General features: G+C 43.0%; 1 protein-coding gene across 1 annotated transcript in view; it reads left to right on the top strand.

Annotated features, from left to right (window-relative positions):
- Positions 1 to 6,785: 6,785 nt before the first annotated feature.
- LOC139421541 (adhesion G protein-coupled receptor L1-like) overlaps positions 6,786 to 16,606 on the top strand; it is a 229,758-nt gene continuing 219,937 nt past the window's right edge. Inside the window, exons 1-2 of the mRNA XM_071172541.1 lie at positions 6,786 to 6,874; positions 7,402 to 7,520. The gene's annotated coding sequence lies outside the window, so the exon portion shown is untranslated. The remainder of the gene's footprint in view (positions 6,875 to 7,401; positions 7,521 to 16,606) is intronic.

The following is a 16,606-nucleotide window of genomic DNA, read 5'->3' as shown; positions in this document are numbered from 1 at the left end:
GGGGCCCTAAGCAACCACTTATGTCTTAGTTTGCGTCTGTTCAAACTTGCTTCATTTATTGACTACATGTGTGTGGGGAGCCACCGGTGCTCTGTGCCATTGAAACTGTGGAATAATAATCCATATCACTAAGTGTATGTGTACTTTTCTGTGTTTGCAACACATGTACATAATGCCTTATGTACCTCTTTCTTACAGTCACATGACTAGTGGCCTCATGCGTGGAATGGTTATTCATATTTTTAATAATTTCTACAACAACAAAACATATGAAAATCTGGTGTTTCTATGTCAAACAGTTTTGTTAAATTTCAGTCTTCTGTGATGTGTAAAACGCGTAATTTGGGGATTTAAACTCGAAATATAATATATTTCAGCTCTCTATCTGACATGGTACAGGTGTCCTCTTTTTTAAAGCCCATAACCATGTGTGTGAGGTGTATACTTTTGTTTCATAGTAGATTTATTTAAGACGACCAAGAAACAGTGTGTGGGCTTGATTTAGCCCACTGCAGTAAAAGGTTATAGCAGTGTAAGTGTTTTCGTTCGTTTACAATACTGAGGCAGCACATGTAAGACAGGGGCAGGAAGACGGACCCTCAATTTGGTTTCTCATCATCTCCCCCTCCCTCTCCCTTTCTCTCATACTCTCCCCATCCGCAAGAGCTACTTACCTTCCACCACTTTGAAAAAAAGGAAAACATTTCACTGTGCAATTTACATTTCCATATGCTGCCAGTGGCGCCAGGGAGAGTGGATAATTGGGCTAAATGCGGTGACGGTGAGAGAGGGATAGAGAGAAGGCCATCTGAAAAAAAGAGCCATTACTGGGGGGTTTGCTTTCCCCCCTCCACCACTCGTCATTTTACCATCCTGCTCTCAACCACTTGTGCAGCTGAAATGTACCTTGGCCTCCCTCGTTCTCTCTCTCTCTCTCTTTCACTCCCTCAGTCTCACTCTCTACTTCCATCCCCCAGCGCACATCTCCCTATACCCGCTCTCTCTCTCTCTATCTCTCCCTCCCTCTCTATATCTCTCCCTCCCTCTCTCTCACCCTCTCTCTCTGTATCTCCCTCTCTTTATCCCTCCCTCTGTCTCTCCCTCCAGCTCTCTCTATCCCTCTCTGTCTCTCCCTCCAGCTCTCAATTCAATTCAATTCAAGGGGCTTTATTGGCATGGGAAACATGTGTTAACATTGCCAAAGCAAGTGAAGTAGATAATATACAAAAGTGAAATAAACAATAAAAATTAACAGTAAACATTACACATACAGAAATGTCATTTCTATATCCCTCTCTGTCTCTCCCTCCAGCTCTCTCTATCCCTCTGTCACTCCCTCCAGCTCTCTCTATCCCTCTCTGTCACTCCCTATCTCTATCTCTCTCTGTCACTCCCTCTCTCTATCCATCTCTGTCACTCCCTCCATCTCTCTCTATCCCTCTCTGTCACTCCCTCCATCTCTCTCTATCCCTCTCTGTCACTCCCTCCATCTCTCTCTATCCCTCTCTGTCACTCCCTCCAGCTCTCTCTATCTCTCCCTCCAGCTCTCTCTATCCCTCTCTGTCACTCCCTCTCTCTATCCCTCTCTATCTCTCCCTCCAGCTCTCTCTATCCCTCTCTGTCTCTCCGTGGTGCTGGCCATTTTAATATTTTATTTTTATTGGCCAGTCTGAGATATGGCTTTTTCTTTGCATCTCTGCCTAGAAAACCAGCATCCCGGTTGAGACTGGGAGACTGGTGTTTTGCTATTTAATGAAGCTGTCATTTGAGGACTTCTGAGGCACCTGTTTCTCAAACTAGACACTCTAATGTACTTGTCCTGTTGCTCAGTTGTGGGGGCCTCTCACCGTGGCCTGCCACTCCCTATTCTGGTTAGCGCCAGTTTGCGCTGTTCTGTGAAGGGAGTAGTACACAGCGTTGTACTAGATCTTCAGTTTCTTGGCAATTTCTCGCATGGAATAGCCTTCATTTCTCAGAACACGAGTTTCAGAAGAAAGTTCTTTGTTTCTGGCCATTTTGAGCATGTAATCGAACCCACACATGCTGACGCTCCAGATACTCAACTAGACTAAAAAAGGCCAGTTTCTGTCTCTCCCTCCCTCTCTGTCTCGCCCTCTCTCTACCTCTCTCTATCCCTCTCTGTCTCTCCCTCATCCATATTCATCCAGCATCTCTTCCTCTCCCCATGTCAACCACAGCATGGCGTTAATACACCAATTAGCCCTGAGAAGAGATAATGGACTATTTCATATTGCAATGGAGGGAGGGAGGGAGGGAGAGAGAGAGAGGGAGGGGGAGAGAGAGAGAGAGAGAGAGAGAGAGCGAGAGAGAGGTCTCTCTTTATGGACGTGGCCTGTGAAAACGCTGTAACGTAGTAGTGTTTGTTGTGAAGATCCAGCCAATGGACGGTGGGTGCGCGATGAGAAAAGAGCATCAGCGGTCACGGGGGTGTGGGATGAAAGGTGTGGGTGTACACCAACACTTTGGTGGTTAATGAAACCATAAGCCTGTTTGGCTTTGTCCTGCTGCTCACAGTGGTGGTCCAGCCTTTCACAGCCCATTCAAATGCCACGCACTTGTTCCCTACGAAGAACAAGTAATACAGAACTATTCATAATGCAGTGGTTTTGGGGGGATAAAAATGACAAGGTGACATAAAAAGTTTAAACATTTAACAAGTGTTGCTGTTCATCTAATCCTGAAAAACTAATAAACAGACAGAAAACAGCATACAAAACAAGAAAATATGTATATGTATGTTGCTAGTAACACTGTAAAAACACTGTAATACCATGCTATTACATAGTAAGACTACTATGGAATGATAAATAGTAGTATAAGCATGGTACTGTAATTGCATTTGAAATGGATTCAAGCTGGTTGTTATTACACAATAAAGCAGAGGTACTCAAAGTCGGGGTCACGACTCCACACAGGGGAAGTGCAGTAGGGTCACGACTCCACACAGGGGAAGTGCAGTAGGGTCACAAGTGCAACATTTTTTACAATTATTTTATGGGACAATATACCAAAAACAAATGCTTTTGAGAAAGATAAATTGAAAAATACAACTTTATTAAGTAAATGTATTTATTTGTTCTCTTAATTTTGATAAGAGTTGTGAAAATGTAGGCTAATGAATTCAAGCTTATTTGTTGATAATAAAATCTAAATGTAGAGATTTTAAGGTTGTTTCATTAGATGTTAAATGTGGGGTGGGATAGACTGCCAGAAATTCTGTCCAAACAAAATGGGGTCCCCAGAAATTCTGGTGAAAAAAAGGGGGTCCCCGCTGAAAAAACGTTTGTATACCACGGCAATAGAGTGACCATTTGTGTCATTATGCAATGTTCCTTATTTTGTAATAACAAAAAGCTCACTCCAATGAATTGCTATAATATTAAATTGACACATTACTTTGACAATTGCATTGCTATCTACAGTACCTTATATCAAAGTATGTCATAAAGAAGTGGTTGTAGTGGAGATGCTAGTATTTGTCAGTCGTTAGCTGAGCTAGATATACTGTAGCAATAAGTGCCCACTACTGTAATAACACAACAATAGTTGCAAAGACATTGACATGGTGTTGTGTGATTTCTTTGAACAACACCGAGCATTAACTGAATAACACGTGTTTGCTGTTTCATGGCTCTCTGCAGTACATTACACTACCATAGGTGACACAGCTTCAATCTCTCCCATGTATATACAGCTGTGTGACTGTCTGATTCATGGCTCGCTACAGTACATTACACTACCATAGGTGACACAGCTTCAATCTCTCCCATGTATATACAGCTGTGTGACTGTCTGATTCATGGCTCGCTGCAGTACATTAATCAAATAAAATCAAATGTATTTATATAGCCCTTCGTACATCAGCTGATATCTCAAAGTGCTGTACAGAAACCCAGCCTAAAACCCCAAACAGCAAGCAATGCAGGTATAGAAGCACGGTGGCTAGGAAAAACTCCATAGAAAGGCCAAAACCTAGGAAGAAACGTAGAGAGGAACCAGGCTATGTGGGGTGGCCAGTCCTCTTCTGGCTGTGCCGGGTGGAGATTATAACAGAACATGGCCAAGATGTTCAAATGTTCATAAATGACCAGGATGGTCGAATAATAATAAGGCAGAGCAGTTGAAACTGGAGCAGCAGCACGGCCAGGTGGACTGGGGACAGCAAGGAGTCATCATGTCAGGTAGTCCTGGGGCATGGTCCTAGGGCTCAGGTCCTCCGAGAGAGAGAAATAAAGGGAGAATTAGAGAGAGCACACTTAAATTCACACAGGACACCGAATAGGACAGGAGAAGTACTCCAGATATAACAAACTGACCCTAGCCCCCCGACACATAAACTACTGCAGCATAAATACTGGAGGCTGAGACAGGAGGGGTCAGGAGACACTGTGGCACCATCCGAGGACACCCCCCACATTACACTACCATTGGTGACACAGCTTCAATCTCTCCCATGTATATACAGCTGTGTGACTGTCTGATTCATGGCTCGCTGCAGTACATTTCACTACCATAGGTGACACATCTTCAATCTCTCCCATGTATATACAGTTGTGTGGCTGTCTGCAGAAATCTACTGTGACATTTGATCTTGAAAAAGCTGGGGAGGCTTGCTTTCACATAATGATGCAATGCAAATTACATTGTATAGTCTTTATTGGAGGCAAGAATCAGATGAGCTGGTCCATGAATGTCAGTCAGAGATGGAGCCTTCAGAGGGCGGTGCAATCAGGAAGAGAACCATAAAAATAGAATGATTAGAATGAAGTTCCATTTTCAAGTCATTGAGGCCATGACGGTGCTGTTCTAGCGATGCTATTTCTATGGACAGAACAGTGGCCCTAGCATGTAAGAGGTGGATAGTTATCATCCTGCACACCTACAGACTATAGACCAAAAGCTATTGCAATGCAATTGAATTGGAACTGAAGTTAGACCTGTTTGACCCCTACAAATGCATGGGTTACATAGTGGATCAATCCACTGTCTATTTGACAAAAAGCCTTCCTTCAGTTAGTTGTATAATGTCTCAGATATGGGTCAGATTGATTCAGGTCCAAACCCACTGCTGTCAAAGTAATCCGCTTCAATTCCATCAGGTGGTTTGAAATATTCTACAACTAATGTAATAATGTAATGTTACCCTTTGCAAGGAATTGTTTTCCTTTTCAGCCATGTGTCAATTGAATAAACTATGGAGGATGCTGCTGCAAAGGAAATGGATGCAGGGTAGGTCTACTCCCACAAAAAGGTCATATTCAAACACCTTACAGTCTGTTGTTAGTTGTTGTACTGTGTGAGACATCCTGAGCAGTTTCATACTGTGGGTACTATCTAATGAGCGAAGACGTTTAGTAAAGCCACATGGAACCAATGTGGACATCTGTCCAGACACTGGTCTCAGAATGGAGGACCTACCAGCTGATATGAACAACAGAGAGCTATGACATGCCACTGTCCAGCACATTGCGCCACCATGAGCAAGTAAGCAAGCGAGCCTATAAGCTACTAATTGTCAGCAGATCACTTTAAATGAAGGCGTACTTTATAGCGGCTTTGTTATGCGATGTAGTAGTTTATAGATGATTCAGTATAACATATTTTATAAATCAGTAGTTATAACTCATTGGTTGACATTGTGATTGTAATGTTGATGTTTAACACATAGTTCGCTGATGTGGCTGATTTCTAAACTATGTAAACGAGTCATGCATAGTCTACTACTAGGTCTACTAGCCTTCACAATCTCTTTATAAAGTACAGACCAAGACTGTGTTAGGCCTGTCATTGGTTTCATTTGGAACCCGGACACAAAATAGCCTAATAGTGTATTGGACAGCATGCAATGTGATTCGCGTAATATAACGTATCTGACTGCAGTTTTATAGGGGGACTTGGGTATAGGCTTAGGCTATTATTATACAAAAGACTTGTCGTTCCTGTTACCGTCCTGGGCGCCTTCACTGGGGAGCGGCATCACGCGGTGAAACAATACTCTTTCACCAATGCTGCTTTCCTCGGCGTCCTTCTCAACGAGGCACTCGTGTAAAGGAACATACATAGCTTACCCTGTGTCCTTCTCACCTTTCCTTCGTCTTCTCTCTGCTTCCTCCCATGCCACGACCATAAACCCAAACACGTAGTCTAGGATACGTAGTCTGCAAATAAATGAATAACAAGATGAGAATCACAAGTCTGACATAATGTTTATGTTCTGCGTGCGCGGTGGCGCCTGTCTATAGGGACCAAACGTCGACTAGGGAATCTAATTATCGCCTCGAGGACTCCACCTGAAATATAGACTTCTCGGTGGAGATTTCGAGATTTTAATAAACAACATATGCGCGACGCTGAATGCTACGCGGTGAACAGCCAGATGCGCGCCTCGCCTGCCAGTCTGTCATCACAGGCAACGACGTATGACATTTGCATCACAGGAAAGATGAACTAGCTAAACTTGCTTGCTTTTGTGGGGAAAAAATGCCATTGTGTTTGGTTATTGAAATATGAGCTAAACGCTCTGCAGAACTATTAGTCGTTATTTTGTAGCCGCATGATAGCCTTTCAATTTAACATAAATTATCCAACATCCATCTTTCAATAAATAATCTTAGCCTACCCGTTGACATCGCTGAGGAAGTTCGCCTCAGCTGTGGGGCACCATCAATCTATGAATATTCGCACACAATAATTTGTAATCTTTAGTTCATTCATACAAAATGTGCGAGAATAGACTACTTGAATGTTCTTGAGTGCGTAGAAGTCCTCTGTAGGCTACCAGCGACAGACATTTCGACATAGGCTACTGACAGAGGAGACAGAACGACTGCTATTTTCTACGTGGCATGAGTCGGTAAAGGAACCTTTGATATTTGTGTTTTGGTTCCAGGTTTGATATATCTGCATTGAGAGTCAACAATTGTGGATAGCCTATAATGGAATTTCTTAACCACCGACATTAGAACCGCATCGGTCCTTCAGCACAAGGTATTTAGCCATTGAAGCCTAAAATATTTAGGAAAACATCCAAAAGATACGTTTTGCAATGGCAAATTGAAAACGGCTTATCTACAACCATTTCAAACGGACTGCGCAGCACACATTTATGTGCTAGGCTAGAGACGTTTTTGCTTATTATGGAAAACTGGGACCGCCTTTACGCGCCTAAACGAAATATTGTCTTAAAATGAGGCGAGGTCGCATTACTATTTATTCTGATACGCATATGGGTATAATTCCATGAGCATAAACATGATATGAGGGATACGCCGCCACTGTTTTTGTCATTTTTAACCGGCAGGATTTTTCCCGTTTCATTAGCAGTGGTTGTTTTGAAGATAGCAGGTTATTAATTGTTTATCTTTATGCATCCGCACGAAGAAGGACCAAGAAATGACAAACGACGGATAACCAGAGGAGAAGGAGACCGTGAAAAGAGGGGAAAGGAAGAATGAATGAGATATACTGAGCAACGAAGGAAGGAGATTGGAGGAATCAAGGTAGGACACGAAGCAAGGTTTTTAATGTTATAATCCATGTAGTCTATTTGGGTCTACGGGATGCTGCACTGAATGTGACGGTGGAATCTGTCTGTCACCACGGGCAGAGAGGTGGAGAGGCGTGTAAACGAGCTTTATTTATTGATATTTTATGCTTGGACATATGTGGAGTATGTTTACGATGCGTCAACAGTTGCTTCATGATTAAAACGTGTGGTTATTTTGTGTGTACACTCGTGTTTGACTAAGCGGACATTAATAGGTCATTTATATTGGACATAATGTCTGAAGTGCAACGTGCAATGTATTACTAATTAAATTGACCATTGGTAAATGTAATTAATGTTAAGAACACTGAATGTTATTTAGCCTCAATCTCCCTGAAATTGAAAACGGCGGACTAGTCTATACAACTAGTCTATACTACATTGTACAACGTTCTGTTGATATCTATGATTATGCGCAAAATCACTTCCACGACAGCTATTTGGCTTGAATTTGACTGCCGGTGTCCGACACTGGTAATGGAAGAGGACTTGGGCCATTCACGGGCTTGACGTGTACGCAGATGACATGGGAAGAAAAGCGAGCCAGCTTCCTTAATACATTTAATGTATGAGTGAGCGATGAACTGTCGTGGTAAGCTTGCCTGGACGAATTGCCTGGCTTGCAGCGCCCTATACGAGCCCAACCACCCATGAAGAAAAAACGAGCGTATGTGAAAGAAAAATGCGATGAAGAGACAGAGGCAGCATAAGCGGTGTGATGTACTACCTCCCTCCATCTATTTCCCCATTTCCAGCAGCAGCACAGTAGCAGGTCGTCTCACGGAGAGACACCTTTTATCATTTAAGGGCTCATTGCGTGTTATACAAGAAAATCCGCATTAGAGCGCAGGAGAGCTCAAAAGTGAACTGCTCGCCCGTCCCCAATGTGTGGGACTAAAGCATTAATCCTCGACCTCGTTAAACCGTAGTCCAGCCTATACACCACACACTTCATATTCCATATTAACATATTCGCTACTGAATAGGCCTATACTTTCACAGATCTTTTTAGGGTAAGGGCACAGAGGAAATGGAAGCCTGCAACTAACATAATACAAACAACATAATTGAAACAGCCACTCAGTTTTTCTAGCCTACATCAGCACATGCCAAAATTAGTTTTGGAGGGATACATTTTCTGGATCTTAATGTCCACTCCACACATATGCAGAGAAGTAGCAGGTATTGTACCATTCTTTCAAAAGGCCCATAACAAGTTCACTGGAATTCAAATCCCTTTACATATTAAAGCGGTTATTTTGTGCATTCAAGAAGCCTCTGGCATCCTTCTAGAAATGGTTGAAAGCCAAACATTCTCTCAGCTTGAAGACAAGACAGAAGGATTTATGCGTCTCTGTCTGCGTGTCACATCACCATCAGAAAAATGATTATTGGATTTCAGTGGGATGATTAATAGTCAGGCATTAGCATGGTATTAATGATACCCCCATGTTGTAATATGGTGGTAATCAGAAGTGGATTTATATCACTGAAATAATTTTGATAGCGTTTTGGCGGTTGGCGTAATAGAAGCCATACGTAATACGTGAAGAGTCAAATATTCACATGTACTGAAGAAATCATTTGCATCCAAACCTACATGAAAATAAAGCCATGTTTATATTCAATCAATTTTTCATACAAATAACACTAGTGGCTCCTACGGTCCTCTCCATATTTCCCTAGCAGCGTCCACCCTGTTCAGCATATGAATTGGTTCATCCCCCAAAGCTACTCATAAGGCTGACTAAATGGATATGTTAATACAAACTAAGTCAAGAGATACACCGCTGATACAAATTCCTCCACAAACAACCCAGGACACAACACAGTGCCCTGTGGAACACCTGCTGCATCGTATAGTCCATTGAACTGCTAATCATCATTTACGAAAATGGTACATACAGTGCCTTCAGAAACTATTCATACCCCTTGACTTATTCCACATTTTGTTGTGTTACAGACTGAATCCACACATAATACCCCATAATGACAACGTGAAAACATGGTTTTAGACATTTTTGTAAATGCAATGAAAATGAAATACAGAAATATCTCATTTACAAAAGTATACACACCCCTAAATCAATACTTTGTAAAAGCACCTTTAGTAGTGATTACAGCTGTGAGTGTTTCTGCGTACGTTTCTATGAGCTTTGCACACCTGGATTGTACAATATTTGTACATCATTCTTTAAAAAATTCTTCAAGCTCTATCAAGTTGTTTGTTGATAGCCATGGCTAGGCAGCCATTTTCTAGTTGTGTCACTGCTCGACTGAGGGACCTTACAGATAATTGTATGTGTGGGGTACAGAGATTAGGTAATAAACAGTTATTGCACACAGTGAGTCCATGCAACGTATTATGTAACTTGTTTAGCACATTTTTACTCCTGAACTTATTTAGTCTTGCCATAACAAAGGGGTTGACTAGTTATTGACTCAAGAGTTTTTAGCTTTTCATTTGTAAACATTTCTAAAAACATAATTCTACTTTGACATTATTGGGTATTGTGTGTAGGCCAGTGACACGACATTTTAATTGAATCCATTTTAAATTCAGGCTGTTACACTACAACATGTAATATTCCAGAAAAGAAGCAAAAACGTCAATTTGAGTCTGTAGCCTGAATTCATGATCAGCCAGCCTGCTCCGGTCCATTCCATTGCATTAAGTTGAGGTGTTCACTGATGGATACAGACAGACTGCGTAGCACCATGCATTTTTCATAGTGTGTTGTGCAGTGCTGCTGTACAACTGCCTCTCATGTGATGTGCATAGGCACTGGCTAGTAATCTTTATACCTTTTTAGATAACGTCACACATGTCTATGCAAGGATGGGTTTTTTTTCTCCCTCGTCTGACTTACAATCTGGCCATCTATCATGTGCTGTATTTTACATTTCTCATTTTTTTCTGTCTCTCTCTACTTTCTCGGTCTCTCTTTGTCTCTCTCTGTCTCTCTCTGTCTCTTTCTCTCTCTGCTTTCTCTCTCTGCTTTCTCTCTCTCTCACACTCTCTCCCTCCCTCTCCCTCTCTCTCTACTCTCTCATCCTCCTCTCCCACTGGTCAGGGTGTTTACCTGCTGTTGGCAGCTTGTGCTGGCTGGTTATTTACCAGCCGTGTAGAATGATAAGGTTTCTTCTGACAGGGAAAGCCATTATGATTCTAATGACAGTTATTGTGGCGGATCGGAGGCAGAGTTGATTGGCAACTTTGTATGTGTTTCAGCTCCCTAAAAACACGGAGAGACAAGGACGCTTTAAAACAGCTGTCGCCGAAAGTAATTATTGTAATTGATTGTGCCCTATCATGTTTTTTTTCTTCAAAATTGCATCTGTAATTAGTTTTTCTTATTTTTGTATTTGACAAGATTACACTTTGCAGGGTGGAGGTGTTAATGCATGTTTCTGAGTGATTAGACAGAAGAAGGAGAGAGAGAGAGAGAGAGAGAGTTGGTGAGCGGAGGAGAGAGAGAGAGAGGTACACAATGGGCAACAAGCAGAAATTGTCTGGGTTGTTGTGCGGAGGCACAAAGGCGACGGGAACAGGGCGTCCCAGTCAAGGCTGTTCAGGGCTGGAGCTCAGTCAGGGTCTTTGTGTTGTGAAGTGTTGCTGGGTGAATGTGTCTCTGAATGTAGCAGCCTGTAACTGCAGCATCCCAGTGCCACTGCCTTTACGAGTCACACAGGCCCTCCTACATCTGGAACAGGGGCGAGGGCTGGGAGGGGGGATTCAACCTCACCCCATCATCCCTCTATCCTGCACATCCTTGAGCCACCCTCATTTATAACATGACCAGAGAGCATCGGTCAGGAGGACTGTTTTTCATACATGGAGTGGGCTGTAGAATTAGCCTGATGGGTCCATGTAGCAACACAGTGGATTGTTTGCCCTCCGTATTTGGGTTGTGTCTATCGACTGTGAAGGGGCTTGGTTTACAGCTGTGAAAAGACTCAAAGAGGCCCAATCAATGGACCACTCAGCCACCCAAGCAACTCATTTGGATCTGCCCACGTTTACAGTAGTGTGTGTGTGTGTGTGTGTGTGGGGGGGGGGGGGGGGTTGGCTCCAAATTGTCGTGGCACTCTGGTAAGTCACACCAGTCCTAACAACCACCCTGCAACCTGCTGCCCACAATGGCAGACTGATTGCCCTTTTCAACATGCTTGATTATTCCATTCATACTGGGAAAGAAAAGTAAAAATGTAGCCAGACTAGGGTCTCAACAATTGCCGTTGTATATCCAGCAGCATAGCACTCCCCGCCTCGGCCCTTAGTGTTCAGCACAGCATCAGTCTATTCCAACCTCCCTCTCCATTATTTCACTGTTCAAATATATTTAGATTCGTAAGATGCTGTTCTTGAAAAAGAGTTGGAGGTCCATAGTGGCCATTTTGAAACACAATGAAAGTACAGCACTTAAGAATAATGATACTGTATATGAAAAGATCTAAGTCCTGCTGGTTGCAATAAATGTTATTATAGTATGATGAAAGCTGTTATGGAAGGTGTTTTCTATTCAAGGAACTGCCAGAGCTATAGGTGCTCTTTACTTAAAGCTGCAATCAGCAGTTGAAACAATAACAAAGCAAATTCCCCGTCCCTGGTAAAAAGCTGAGGGATGGGGTTGGAGAAATGTTACCACTCCCAAATTCATAGATAGAGCTATGGATTCAAGGACTGACCGTCCATCATAACACATGTAGTTTTAACCATGGTTTGAGCTTATATAGTGTCACGTTCTGACCTTTATTTCCTTTGTTTTGTCATTATTTAGTATGGTCAGGGCGTGAGTTGGGGTGGGCAGTCTATGTTTGTTTTTCTATGTTTGGTTTCTGTTTCGACCTAGTATGGTTCTCAATCAGAGGCAGGTGTCCTTAGTTGTCTCTGATTGTGAATCATACTTAGGTAGCCTGGGTTTCACTGTTGGTTTGTGGGTGTTTGTTTCCGTGTCAGTGTTTGTCGCCACACGGTACTGTTTCGGTTTCGGTTCTTCACGTTTCTTTTGTTATTTTTGTATTCAGTGTTCAGTGCTTTCTTTGATTAAAGTTATGGACACTTACCACGCTGCATCTCGGTCCGATCCTTACTCCTCTTCAGATAAAGAGGAGATCTGCCGTTACATATAGTGGTTGTTTACATTTAATTTGTTTACAAACAGAGTAAAACAAGCATATATTTTGGGGGATTCTGATGGGGTACAACAGTTGAACTAAGCTTATGAGGAATTTATAAATGATATTCTTCAATAATCAATGGGTACATATCATGGATTTCTACCCCCGAAAATGTATGTATCAACTGCAGATTGCTCCTTTAAAGTAAAAAAGTATGTCTCTTATATACTGAACAACAATATAAACGCAACATGCAACATTTTCAAAGATTTTACTGAGTTACAGTTCATAGAAGGAAATAAATAAATTAGGTCCTAATCAATGGATTTCACATGACTGGGGAGGGGTGCCGCCATAGGAGGGCCTTGGAGGGCATAGGCCCACCCACTTGGCAGCCAAGCTCACCCAACGGGGAGCCAGGCACAGCCAATCAGAATGAGTTTTTCCCCACGAAAGGGCTTTATTACAGACAGAAATACTCCTCACAACTATCTCTTTTAGAATACTGAAGAGGATTCAGAACACATTTTTTCCACTTGTTTCCATTCCCCCATGTCTCTCCATGTATTTCCTCCTAAGACAGTGAGAGGGAAGAGACATTCCCAGAGAGGGTGAAAGACAGAGAGGTGAACCATTAGCACCATCCAAGTTAAGCTTTCCTACTCGTTAGGCTAAATGGGCTCCTTGCTGAACCTGTCTGTCTGAAAAAGTAGATCCCGGCCAGATGAAAGGAAACAGGGATCAATTGACCTAATAGCTTGTACAATCATCTCCTATGCTTTTCTGATAGATTGACGGAGGGTGTTGGCTGGAGTAGAAGCAGTGATGGTCATGAAGCTGCTGGGAAGGGTTGGTCGAAACAGAGCTTTGGCTTGAGAGCAGAGCTTCGTCTTGAGTCACACACCGTGTGTGTTATCAGTGACAGTCCAGTACCAGCTTCCTCCAACTCTTCCTCCTCAGTATACCTTTTCACACTTGGTGACTCAAGACTTGTTTCATTGCTCTCTCTCTCTCTCTCTCTCTCTCTCTCTCTCTCTCTCTCTCTCTCTCTCTCTCTCTCTCTCTCTCTCTCTCTCGGCATCAATACTGACACTTTTGTCCTCATTACCTTATCAGCCTGCACTCTCTGCCACACAGAGACACCTCCTCCCCCTAATAGACCACTCTTTACATGACCCACTGGCTCCTCCCTTGCTCCTCACTGGCTCCTCACTGGCTCCTCCCTGGCTGCTCACTGGCTCCTCACTGGCTCCTCACTGGCTCCTCCCTTGCTCCTCACTGGCTCCTCACTGGCTCCTCCCTGGCTGCTCACTGGCTCCCCACTGGCTCCTCCCTGGCTGCTCACTGCTCCTCACTGCTCCTCACTGCTCCTCACTGCTCCTTGCTTCCACTGACCCTCTCAGAGCAGAGGAATTAGTGCAGAAGTTATTCATTGTCTTCTTAGAACAATCAGCAGCTCCCATGAGGCGTCAGGCTAGATAAAGAGAAATGCATCAACAGGGGGGCGAGCCTGTATGGCGCCGGAGTGTGTGTGTGTTTGTGTGTGTGTTTGTGTGTGTGAGTGGTTACCTGTTCTGTAAGGGCAGCAGCAGTGCTCACCTGAGACATGAGTCAGTCCATAGAGGACTGTGCAGCTCTGCCGTGTGTGAGGGGAGCTGTTATTTTTGTCCGCAACACTCCCTCTGGAGAAGATGTGTTTGAAGAGTGTGTACATGTGTGTGTGTGTCAGCTAGGGTTTGAGCTGTGAGAGAGGAGACACCACAAGGACACACAACGGCAGCTGTTTGTTTGCCTGTGTCTGTAGAAATGGGAGTTGGAAGGAACAGGGGAGAGGTAGAGGAAGGAGAAAGGGAGAGGTAGAGGAACAGAGGGAGGAGGAGAGAGGGAGCTCATGAAGAAAGGGGTGACAGGCCAATGTAGATTCATAAATAAAAGCAGCCAAAACACCTAAAGCATAAAACATAGGCAGATGGTAGATGAGAGAAAGGAGAGAGAGAGAGAGAGAGGTGGAGAAAGAGAGACAGAGAGGAGAGAGAGCGAAAGAGAGAGAGGGGAGATAGAGAGAGAGGGGGTAGAGAGAAAGAGGAGAGAGAGAGGGGGGAGATAGAGAGAGAGAGGGTAGATAGAGAGAGAGAGCCAGAGAGCGCATCCAGAGTAGATTCATTAAGAATTATAATTACAGTGGGACTACGCATCTCTCACCTGAGATTAGCCCTGTGGCCTGCTCCCTCTCTCCTCTCCTCCTCTACCCTCTCCTCCTCTCCCTCTCTTCACTCCTCTCCTCCTCTACCCTCTCCCTCTTTCCTCTCCTCCTCTCCCTCTCTTCTCTCCTTCAACCTTCTGCTCCTTACTGTATTACTGTGTCATCAAAGATCCACAGCGTCTACGAAACGTCTACTGGATTTATGATGTTCACTGACCACACTGTCCAACTGCCAATGGACATACCAATTAGAGGTCGACCGATTAATTGGAATGGCCGATTAATTAGGGCCGATTTCAAGTTTTCATAACAATCAGAAATCTGTATTTTTGGATGCCGATTTTGCCAATTTAAAAAAGAAAATGTTTTTACAACTTTATTTAACTAGGCAAGTCAGTTAAGAACACATTCTTATTTTCAATGACGGCCTAGGAACGGTGGGTTAACTGCCTGTTCAGGGGCAGAACGACAGATTTGTACCTTGTCAGCTCAGGGATTCAATCTTGCAACCTTAAGGTTAACTAGTCCAATGCTCTAACCACCTGCCTCACGAGGAGCCTGCCTGTTACGCGAATGCAGTAAGAAGCCAAGGTAAGTTGCTAGCTAGCATTAAACTTATCTTATTAAAAACAATCAATCAATCATAATCACTAGTTATAACTACACATTGATGATATTACTAGTTTATCTAGCGTGTCCTTGCATATAATCCCACTGGCTCCATGTCATCTACAAGACGCTGCTAGGTAAAGTCCCCCCTTATCTCAGCTCGCTGGTCACCATAGCATCTCCCACCTGTAGCACACGCTCCAGCAGGTATATCTCTCTAGTCACCCCCAAAACCAATTCTTTCTTAGGCCGCCTCTCTTTCCAGTTCTCTGCTGTCAATGACTGGAACGAACTACAAAAATCTCTGAAACTGGAAACACTTATCTCCCTCACTAGCTTTAAGCACCAACTGTCAGAGCAGCTCACAGATTACTGCACCTGTACATAGCCCACCTATAATTTAGCCCTATCAACTACCTCTTTCCCAACTGTATTTAATTTATTTATTTATTTTGCTCCTTTGCACCCCATTATTTTTATTTCTACTTTGCACATTCTTCCATTGCAAAACTACCATTCCAGTGTTTTACTTGCTATATTGTATTTACCTTGCCACCAAGGCCTTTTTTGCCTTTACCTCCCTTCTCACCTCATTTGCTCACATTGTATATAGACTTGTTTATACTTTATTATTGACTGTATGTTTGTTTTACTCCATGTGTAACTCTGTGTTGTTGTATCTGTCGAACTGCTTTGCTTTATCTTGGCCAGGTCGCAATTGTAAATGAGAACTTGTTCTCAACTTGCCTACCTGGTTAAATAAAGGTAAATAAATAAATAAATAAATAATTGATGCGGTGCGCATTCGCGAAAAAAGACTGTCGTTGCTCCAACGTGTACCTAACCATAAACATCAATGCCTTTCTTAAAATCAATACACAAGTATATATTTTTAAACTTGCATATTTAGCTAAAAGAAAGGTTAGCAGGCAATATTAACCAGGTGAAATTGTGTCACTTCTCTTGCGTTCATTGCACGCAGAGTCAGGGTATATGCAACAGTTTGGGCCGCCTGGCTCATTGCAAACTAATTTGCCAGATTTTACGTAATTATGACAAGGTTGTGCAATGTAACAGCAATATTTAGACTTAGGGATGCCATCCGT

The sequence above is a fragment of the Oncorhynchus clarkii genome, chromosome 12 (genome assembly GCF_045791955.1).
Source record: "Oncorhynchus clarkii lewisi isolate Uvic-CL-2024 chromosome 12, UVic_Ocla_1.0, whole genome shotgun sequence".
NCBI classification, from domain to species: domain Eukaryota; kingdom Metazoa; phylum Chordata; class Actinopteri; order Salmoniformes; family Salmonidae; genus Oncorhynchus; species Oncorhynchus clarkii.
Note: the sequence above shows the minus strand (reverse complement) of the source record. Positions and strands in the feature narration are given on the sequence as shown.